The following is an 11002-nucleotide window of genomic DNA, read 5'->3' as shown; positions in this document are numbered from 1 at the left end:
GATTGTTATGAGAAGCTGTACAGAGTGCTTCCTTCTGGCTATACCTCATTTAATAAATACATATGGAAAAACATAATGGAATACTACTACATATCCTCCACCAGACTTGGTAACAATTGTAAATATTGACAGTACCAGAATGTGGAGTAAGGGGATTCTCGTACAATGCTGGCAAGAAAACAAACTTGTACAACCACTTGGAAGCAACCAACAATCCCACCCCGAGAATACACCCAATAGAAAGGTCTGTGTGTGTTTATTTGTGTGTATTCCAAAACACATGTATAAGAGTATTCATAGTGGCATTATTCAGCCAAACACTGGAATCCATAGTAGAATAGATAAATCTATAATTGAATAAACTATCGCTACATCCAACAACATAGATGAATCACATATTAAACAGACTAATATTGTATGATTCTATTATTCAAAAGCAGGCAAAACTAATCTATGGTTTTAGAAATCAGGTTACTTTTGGGGAAAAGGGTGGGAATAATCACTGGAAGGGGTCTTATGGGGTACAGGTAATGTTTATTATTTAGTTACATAGTGTATTAACTATGTGAATGTTCACTGAGCTAAACATTTCTTATTTCTGCACTTTTCTGTATGTATGTTACACTTTAATTTTTTTAAGAAAAAACTTTTTTGTATATTTTTTTAAAGAGCCCTAGCTCTCAAGTCATCCTGCCTGGACTGGATTTCTGGCAGTAGATTTAGAATAAGTTAGCACATCTCTCTGTGCCTGAGTGCCCTCATCTTTCATATTAATCACCCATCATGTTATATAGGGCGGCTATAGTGATTAAATGAATGAATCTGTGTAAAATGCTTACAATGATGCCTGCTCCTTATTAAGTGTCCAATGAGTGTTAGTTATTAGCCATGACCAGCCAGGTTAGTGAGGTGAAGGGCCTGAAACCAAAGCGCCTGCACTGAATTCTGGATTTGCCACTTCCTAGCCCTGTGACTTTAGCCAAATGACGTCTTCCTTAAATGCCCTCTGTCGTAGAAGAGGAATAACGCCAGCCCAGCCTGATAGAGCTGTGCGAGAACCTACAGAGACTATCTATGTAAAGCAGTCAGCGCAGTGCCCGGCACAGATACGTATTAGCCATGATGATGATTGATCACCATGGTAACCCTATAAACCCCTTTTATAGATGGGGCTCCAAGTAGTCAAAAGACTGGATTAAGGTCTCATGGAACTAAACGTGATTTAAATCCTTTTGGGGGATGATAGAGCTCCACCTGGCACCCCCACCACATCCCCTCTTTCACATAACCACCATCCTCTTCTCTCCTAAAGCCTGTATTCCTCCCACCCTCACCCCTCAGCCCTCACTGTTCCCAGAGGCTTGATATTTGGAGCCAGTAATCCTCAGTATCTGTGCAGTCTGTTCCTCACCCCCACCCAGTCATGATGATCTAAAGAGCAGCAGAAGCTGGGCGCAAAGCCAGGGGAAAACCAGACAGCCCGTAATGGAGACGAGTTTTGCCCTCAGGTTGGGGTGCACAAGCTATAGGTCAGAGAGCTCTTGCAGTCAGAGCTAGGGGTTCAAATCCCAGCTGTGCCCTGATTAACCGTGCACTGTGGGCTTGTCTCTTCACCACGATGGTCCTCAGTTTCCTCATCTGTAAAATGGGGATGCCAGTCCCTACTTCACTCTGTAGGGCTATCAGGAGTATCAAATGAGGCTATCCATATAAGTGAAAGGACATATATCCCAGAACACAGGTTACAAATTAGTAGCTCAATGTTTTGTCAAATCACACTGACATTCAGCCTCTACTCAGGCTCCCCCCACCAGCAAACAAACAAGCAAGTATGCATTAGGAGAGGGAGGGAAGGGCCTGCAGCCCAAAGAGATGAGATGGCCAGAGAGACAGATGGATGCGGGTAGAGGTACACAGCACCACACCCCATCCTACTGCTCCCTTTCAGGGTCCCACCCTAATGCCCCCTGCAATTCTGACACCTATTCTGATGTGTGGGTTTTCCAACACCATCAAGACATTCTACAACACTAGCTTGGTGTCCTACAATTTAACTCAATTCTCACTGTCTACCTGGAGATGGCATCAGACCCCACAGGTTAAGGGCTCAGTCCTACAATACTGCCCCCCCCCCTCACCTTCAGATGCCAATCGCAAGCTCAGGTTGTCACCTGGGCTTCTGACTGACCAGCTATATATAAGAAGTTCCAATGACCCCCTGCCTTGGGTTCGATTAATTTGCTGGGGCACCTCACAGAACTCAGAGAAACATTTTACTTACTAGATTACTGGTTTATTATAAAAGGATATAACTCAGGAACAGCCAGATGGAAGAGAGACACAGCGCAAGGTATGGGGAAAGGTGGGTGGAGCTTCTCCTACCCAGCCACTCTCTTAGCACTCTGAGTGTTCACTGATGCAGGAGCTCTCCAAATCCCATCCTTCTGGGTTTTTACGGAGGCTTCATTACATGGGCATGATTGATTAAATCATTGGCCATTGGTGATTGAACTCAATCTCTGGCCCTTCTCTCCTCTGAGGTCAGGGTTGGGACCAAAAGCTCTAACCCTCGGATAACTTTCTACTCCCATCAGGGCTCCTGGCTTGGCCCCATTGCCTTCCCCTACAAAAGTCCCTCACCCCAAATACATACACTCCCCTTCTGTGGTTCACCTCCACCCCTCCTGCCTCTCCTTCCACATATAGGGTGGAATTAGGCCTCCTGGTCCCCCTGGCTGCCAGTGGTTTCCAGAACCCCCAGGACGTCAGGGATACCCTGGCCATGAAGACTCCCAGGACCACCCTGGATACCTAGGGGCTGGGACTGGTGGGCTCCCAGGAACCGCAGGGCAGCCCTGGCTGTCCAAGGCTGCCAAGCCCACATGGGCTCCCACGGAGGTCAGGGACCGGTGGGGACCCTCTGGGCAAGAGTTTCCTCCAGGCCAGACAAGTCAGCCAGGTCCACTCACCCTGGATCCCAGTCTCCTCTATCCCGAGCCCGCCTGCAACTCCCTCAACACCCTTTTTAACTTCTTTCTGGGGACTGCTCACTTATCGCTGAGTTTTAGCCATCATTTTTCTAGTTGTCCTATTGCCATAAGTAGAATGTGAGTTACTGGACATAGACAACTGGGCCTTTCTCTCCTCCTTTTCCCCCTGTTTCTTTACTTTCTCCCTCCCTCCTTTTCTTTAGCACCTCACCTCCATCCTTCCCTACAACCTTTCCCATAACAAATGCTGCTCACATGTAAGACACTGTGTCCGACGCATCCCTGTGTGGTCTTAGACTGGCACATAATAGATGCTCAGGCATATCTACTGTTGGTTCACTGACCTTCTACCCCACCTCCCCTCTCTCCCACCTATCTCTCTCCCTTTGGGGGTCTTTCCCTAGGACTGAAGAGCTCATCTCATCCTGTGTCCTACCCCCCTTCCCAGTACAGGGCCAAAAAGCAGAGGGAGGCTCCACGGATGCCCTAGGTTTGTCCCATAGGCTTGGAGGGGCCTCCTGGAGCCCCAGGTCCATCTGGAAATGTCATCTATGCTCAGATGGATCTCCCTGAGAGGACAGGACAGAGGACCCCTCCTTCATGGCTGCTGTCCCCTCTTTCTCTCTTATTTCCTCTTCCTCCCTGAAGCAATGTTCTCAAATCTGCCTTTCAGATCTCACCATCCACTGTTAGAGACTAATTGGCTTTGAGGAGGCAGTGTATGTAGTAGAACATCAATAGTCTGGGAGTTGTGTGATCTTGGACATCTCACTTCTCATATGTCAGTGAAGCCTGTGAAAGTATTTTTTTTTCCCCTCAGAATAAATGATTCCAGATGCTCCCTTCATCCTCTCTTCTCTCATTTGTTTGCTCAAAATTTGTCCTTTGCAATACCCTGCCGTTCCCCTCATTCTTTCATCTGCTCTGCCTCTTTCCAAGTGGCATCAGTGGACGCCCTCCTCCCTACTGCCAGTACCCCCATCACTACCCCCCAACACACACCTTCTGCATTCAGGTAGCCCCAAGAAGAAGAGGTAGGAGGGTGTCTACAGAGACCCCGCGGGACTGCCCTGGCTCTGCTTCCAGAGGACAGACCTAACCTGAGTCCCACCTCTCTGCTGAGCGCATGTGAGGCACGTGGATATAGGAGCACCACACCTATGCACACCCCACCTCACCCCATCCTTAGAGGTGCCCAGGTTCGATCCCTGGTCAGGGAACTAAGATCCTGCAAGCTGAGCGGAGAGGCCAAAAAAAAAAAGTGATCTGGGAAGAACAGAATATCTGAGAGAACGGTAGGAGGAGGAGGGCATGTGAATGAGATTGCTGGAACTGCTGACTCTTTATCCACTTTCCAGTTAGGAGTAGGATTCATTCGCCCTAGTGGAGAATTCTTCCTCCTCCCCTTTTCACCTCATGGGGATGCAGACTTACTCAGGAAAAGTCTCTCCTGGGACACTTGCAGCTGACCCCTTCTGCCTCTTCTGGGTTTTGTTTCCTGCAACTCCCTCACTGGGTCTTTGAGTCCAAGGCCCAGATGCTCCAGGACAGTCCCAGTGTCCCCAACGGCAGCCCAGCCAACATCAGTAATAGATACTGAGCTTTCCGCTGAATCCCAGGAGGATGGAGCAAACTGTTGGTACAGTGGGCCCTAGCTTCCAGTGGGGGGCGCAAGCAGAGGCATTTCCCTTCACTTTAGTGTTTGACTTTGCCAGGCCAGCCCTCCAGAGTCCTGCGCGCCTGAAACAGGGGTTTTGCTGCTGGTATGCTGCCCCCAGGTGGACAATGATAGTACTGATAGTACCGTTAGCGGAGACCCTCCGGGGGAATAATGGGCACCGTACAAGGTGCTGAGGATTCCAAAGACGCAGGCAATCCCTGCCTTCAGAAGGGCTTGCGGTCTGAACAGGGAGACCTGCAGGTAAACACACCACGGTCAGTGCTGCATAATAGAGAGAAATGCCCCGGATGCCAAGAAAACAGAGAGGAGCCAGAGTGGTTAGGAAGAGCTTCAAGGGAGGAGACTTCGGATCTAAGTCTTGAAAAGTAAGTAGAAATTCACAATCTTGAGGCAATCACCTAACCCCTCCAAGCCTCAGTTTTCTCAGTTTAAAAGGTTGTTGTAAAGATCGGGGGGAAATTATGTAAAGCGCTTATGATAGTATCTAGTACATAACCGGCACTCAGAAATTTACGTATATCCGATTTATTCTAAGGAACTGGCTCCGATTATGGGGGTTAACAAGTCTGCAATCTGTAGGGCAGACCGACAGGCTGGAGACTCTTGCAGGATTTCTATGTTACAGTCTTGAGGCAGAATTCTTTCTGGGAAACCTCAGTTTTCTGCTCTTAAGGCCTTCAACTGATAAGATGAGGCCCACTGGAATTATAAAGGGTTAATCCTTTTACTTAAGGTCAACTGATTGTAGATGATGCTAATTACATCTACAGAATACCTTCACAGCAATATCTAGACTAGAGTTTGACCAAACACCCAGATACCCTAGCCTAGCCAAGTTGACACAGAAAATTAACCATCACAGACATCATTCCAAGCAGAGGCTACTCCAGACAGGGGCTATATTACATTTCCCCACTTGATTAGGCTTTTTGAAAAATCACTCTGTTAAACGAGTAAAACGTAAGTGTTTAAATAATACTAGGCTTGAATCTGATAAATAATTTATAGCACAATTTATAGAAATGTAAACTCCTAGGTAAAATCACCGTAACATCTTAAAGTTAGAAGGGATCTCGTAGCCCTTTGAATCCAACCCTCACTCTGCAGAGATCTCTCTAGCAACAATACCTGGAAAATGGTCATCTAGACTCTTCTTGAGCATTCCAGTGGTGGGAGAAGTCCCTCTCTCCTAAGAATGTCCATTCTTGGACAGGACCATGTAAAGAAAAAGTTTCCAGTTAGAGGACAGCTTTTCTTTACATGGCACTTTCTTACTTCAGTATCTGTCTTATGAATTGTTCCTTCTAACCTATCAAAGACTGATCTTACCCTGGATCTTTCCCATCCTCAAATAGAATACGTCCTTACACTTGCCCTAAATGTTTATCTCTCAGGTCAAAACTTCTTTCTTAGACATTCAGAAGGCTTCAAACAGCTTGATTTCAAAAGCCCATGGAGGCTTTCTGCAGTGGCAGTTTCTGGTTCCTCTAGTAAGAAAAGGACTAACTGCCTGCTCCATCGGATAGCCTTCTCTGTACTTTGTAAAATTCCCACCTTCTGCCTCTGTAGCTTCTTTCTTTTCATGATCAAGACGGAAGAGAAATACAGAAGCAGCATTTAGCTGTAGGCCTTTGGGAAACACCACGATTTTCTTCAATCACAGACAAAAAGGTATAGCTTTCTATTTTCTTTAGGTGCATAACTTGCTCCTAACTCCACTCCATCCCTTTCCAACCTGCCTGGTCTCTCAGATCATCTGTGAAGGGGCCTCTGTAGACATAAACTTGGCCCTGGTGGCCACGGAGGTATCAGGAGGAGGGACAGCTGTCAGATTAATGTCAGACAGATTAATGTCAGACAGAAGACACCTCAGAGATGTACTTTTTTCGCTTCCTAGGTGGAGGATTCTGCCACAGCATTCCTCGGTGATGACCTTCCATGCTCCAGAGTGATCAGGTAAACTGTACTAGGGATGAGAATTCAGGTAGCCTGACCATCAAGATACTCAGTCCAGCTCTGCCTTCCCTTCTTGGTGTGAGCAGCCGAGAGAGCAGAGAGGCACAGCCCTGGTCTCTGTTAATTGATGGGAGGCCCTCCCTGACCTGCTGCCTCTACTGCTTCTACCCTGTGGCGTATAGAGGAAGGATGTGGGGAGCTGCAGAGTCTGAGGGTGATGGAGCAAGGAGGGGTTCCAGACTGTGTCTGCCCGTGTTTTACTGACCCAGCAGCTTCCAGCAAGCGCAGGAGCCAACTCTAAGCTCCAGTTCCAAAAGCTGCCATCAGCGGCCACTGGTGCTAGGGAGGGGCAGCCCAGGAGTCTTGGGGTCTTGGCAGAGATCTAAGGTCAGATCAGCCATGCCACTAGGTCTGGAGGTGGCAGGGAGGGGTGTCACATAGGAGTGGAAAGAATCAGAGACCACTCTCCTCCTCCCCAGACTCCCAGTGGGCTTGAGCTCTGGTGCAGCTCCAGGCTGGGCACTGGCGGGGGAGGGGAAGACAAAGATGCAGACATACCCTGATTTAAACCAACTCAATGCACAGAAAGTTATATTTGCAATCACACGGTGTTAAAACAAGAAGGGCTCCGCCCCTTAAAAATCATTTGTCCAGGGTTTTTGTTTGTTCGTTTTTGTTCGTTTGTTTTTTTAATGTAAGTAGTGGATCATCATTTTCAAACGAAATCTTGCACAGAATCTTACACAGGACATAGAAGATGAAAATGGAAATCAACTATACTTCAATAAAATTAAAAAAAAAAAAAAAGATGAAAATGGAGCTTCTCTGGGTTGGAGAACCTGGGCCTCACCTCCTCTAACCAACCTCCCCATCCTCACCATCACCTCTCTAAGACTCTGAGGAAGGCATAGGCTTCAGTTTACAGGTGGGGAAACCGAGACCTAGAGAGAGGAGGAGATGTGCCCAAGGTCATGCAACTAGTGACAACACAGCTGAGCTAGGACTTCCCACCACCACACACTGTCCCTCAATTTGGCCCAAAGGTTGAGTTTTTCTGCAGAGCCTTCACCACTGGGTTCAATCAACTGCAAGTTCCCCCCGTATATTGAAAACCTCTCTATCTACAAAGCTCACATTCTCACACAAACTTGTATAGTCAGGTATGCCATGCCTTCACTGAGGTGGGGAAAAGGGACAGCAGTGAGAAGGGTGTAGGGCATGGATGAAAACAAACACTTAGAAAGCCACATGGCAAAAGGTAATGAAACAGAGAATTACCCAGACCCATGATTACCGAGGGAAATCTTTGAAATTTTGTTTATTTAAGCTAATTTTTCACATTATAAAAATAATATGTCTATAATTTTAAATTTTTCACATAGGAGAGAAGGGAAAATATGAAAAGTTTTCCTTTGCCTCCATATATTTACAATTCCTTCCAGATGTTTTTCAATGCATACATAAACGTTTACCCAAATGGGATTATGCCCTACATACTATTCTTTACCTCACTTTTTAAAACTTAACAATATATCTTAGTGATATTTCCATATCAGTACACCTAGATCAACTTCATTCTAGATGAAAGAAACACTGCCCTTCCAAGGGGAGTTCCCAGTGGGAGGATGGAGACCCCCTCCCCCACTGAGTGGAGAGACAGGAAACGCACAACACCCAGAAGAAATACTTATGAAAGGAACTCATCCGCATATGCAAATGTACTCCAAAGGTCTTGAGGGAGCCTCAGTAAAGAAAGATGCCCTGAGAAGATTCTCTGGAGACTCCTTGGAAGAGGGAAACTTTGAACTGGTTTTGGAAGAATGGACTCGTTAAAACGGACCAGGATTTGGGAGGAAGGTCTTGAAAAGGAGTAGAGGTAATAACTGCCAACATGTTTTGAGCACTTACTAATTTGCCAAGCAATGCACTAAGGGCTTTGCATGTGTTACCCCACCCTATGAGGAGGTACTCTCATTATCCCCATTTTAGATGAAGAAATGGAGGTACAGTGAGCCTGAGTGACTCGCCCAAGGTCATACAACCAGCAAATCAGGAATCTGACTCAGCAACTCAACTTCGCCCCTACAGGTGGGGGTAAAGATGGGGGCAAGGTCCAGATTATCTAGTTTGGGCCCCTGCGGAATTGGGGGAAGGAGGGGTCGGGGGAGGATGAGGGTGATGGCAGCCTCCTCTCTCCTTGGAACTGACCCCCAATCCCTTCTTGCCTCCCAGGACTAGAGGCTAGCAGGCACCTAGAACTCTCTTTGTGGACGGTGCCTCCCAGGCCACCTGTCCCAGACTCCCTTCTCCCCCCTCTCCCACCTCAAGTCCTGCAGGACCCTCTGTGATAGGCTCAGGAAAGGAGGAGGGGCCGAAAGAGAAAGAGCTTTGTCCCGAAGAGAAGCCCACCCCCACTGCCCCACCCCACCACAAGACCATCCTGGGCTGGAGGACTGGAAGGTTGTCTTAGGTGCTTCCATATCTCGTTTAGCCCTCTGCACCTTTGATGAAGGATAATGACATGGGGAAACTGAGGCTCAGGGAGATTTCTGACTCAGGCATGTATGACTCCAAATTCCTTTTGACTCCCCAGTTCTGCTTCAGGGCCTTTGGAACAAAGACCCATACAGTCAGGATCAGGCTAAACTGCAGGGAGATTTAAAGCTGGGTACCAGAAAATAGGGCTGGAGCTGCTTATTAAATTCCCCTCGCCTCATCCCCAGATGGGTCTTGCAGGGAACTGTAGGCTGGGATGAGCTACAAGGTGGAGGCCAAGAGGCAGAGGCTGGATTGCCATCCTTGGGGGAGGATGCCCACCTACCCTTACTACCTGGGACCTCTGTGTTCCAAGAGGTAGAAGGCATGGCTGGTCTCTGTCAGGGTCACCCTCTGTCTCGGGGAAGCTGCAGAGAATGACAGGCTGCCCCCGGAGCCCAGGACCTGCTCAGCCTTCCAGATGGGCAGAAGCTACTGGATGTGGATGGGCTTCCCTACAACCGCTCTGAGACCCTGGTGGTCCTGTGCATGGGGGCTGCCTTTCTGTATCAGTACAGAGCAGGTGTTGAGCAGGGTGGAGCTGAAAACACTCAGAAACTACTGGAGGCCAGGAGACCAAGAGGACAGGGACCAGAGCAATGCCAAAGCTCCACTCCTTTGGCTTTTCCAATTACCCTAGTCCGTGGGCCACTTGCATCCTTGACTTCCTGTCACAACACACCCCCTCCTCACTGGCCCTCCCTGGGGCTTTGCCAGCAGAGTGGGCATTGGATACTCCGCAGTGATTTAACAATTGGTTGACCTGATTTCTTTTCGAAGGAAAAAAAAGAAGGATTAAATCCACAAATTGTCATGCCAACCTAAGGAAAATCCCTGCTTCCTGATTCTGATACTGTTAGTTTACTATTCTAAACACCTTATGTTTATGTCCTGTAATCCTCACACGATTCTGAGGCAACAGTTATTTTTCTCCTCTTTTTTGAGAGGAGGAGAAGAAAACACCAAGAAGCCTGCCTCCATCAAGACCACATGACTGGCAAATTGCTGAGTCGGGATTGAAACTCGGGGGTGGGTGGTAATAATGATTGGAAGGAGGTGGTCCTGATGGGATTCGTAATCACTCAAATTGTGCAGTTATTTTTTTCTAGCATCTTGTAAGGGCAACGACTTTTTTTTTTTTTTTTTTTTTTTTTGGTCATTTTAACCTTGTGGATTGAGGAGGACAGAAGAAACCCATTCAAACATTGAGACGTCAGAGTTAACACTTCGGTCTTTGGCATTTCCTTGTCAAATCTGGACTGCAGGGCTCAGGGAATATAAAACAGAGGAGAGCAAAAGTAACAAGTACGAGGGCATCCTGCTGGCCGTCTGAGGGAAAAGTTATGGTCTTAGAATGGCCCCTAAACCATCCTCAACTCCTGAGGTGGTGACTATAAATTATTCCCTTTGATTGCCCAGTCGCAGCCCCACGCTGCTCTTCCCCGGGGCCTGGAATGCTGCTCTCTCTTCTGTGTGGCCTCTCTATGCCCTTCTATTATACAAAAACCCACCAACTATACCGCTTTCGTTTCTTTAAAAAGAAATTTGGGGGACTTCCCTAGTGGTGCAGTGGTTAAGAATCCGCCTGCCAATGCAGGGGACACGGGTTCGAGCCCTGGTCCGGGAAGATCCCACATGCCGCGGAGCAACTAAGCCCATGTGCTACAACTACTGAGCCTGCGCTCTAGAGCCCATGAGCCACAACTACTGAGCCTGCGCTCTAGAGCCCATGAGCCACAACTACTGAGCCCGCGTGCCACAACTACTGAAGCCCATGCGCCTAAAGCCTGTGCTCCACAATAAGAGTAGCCACCGCTCGCTGCAACTAGAGAAAACCCAT

Source organism: Eschrichtius robustus, chromosome 20, assembly GCF_028021215.1.
Source record: "Eschrichtius robustus isolate mEscRob2 chromosome 20, mEscRob2.pri, whole genome shotgun sequence".
NCBI lineage: Eukaryota > Metazoa > Chordata > Mammalia > Artiodactyla > Eschrichtiidae > Eschrichtius > Eschrichtius robustus.
The sequence above is the reverse complement of the archived record's forward strand: the minus strand, read 5'-3'. Positions refer to the sequence as shown.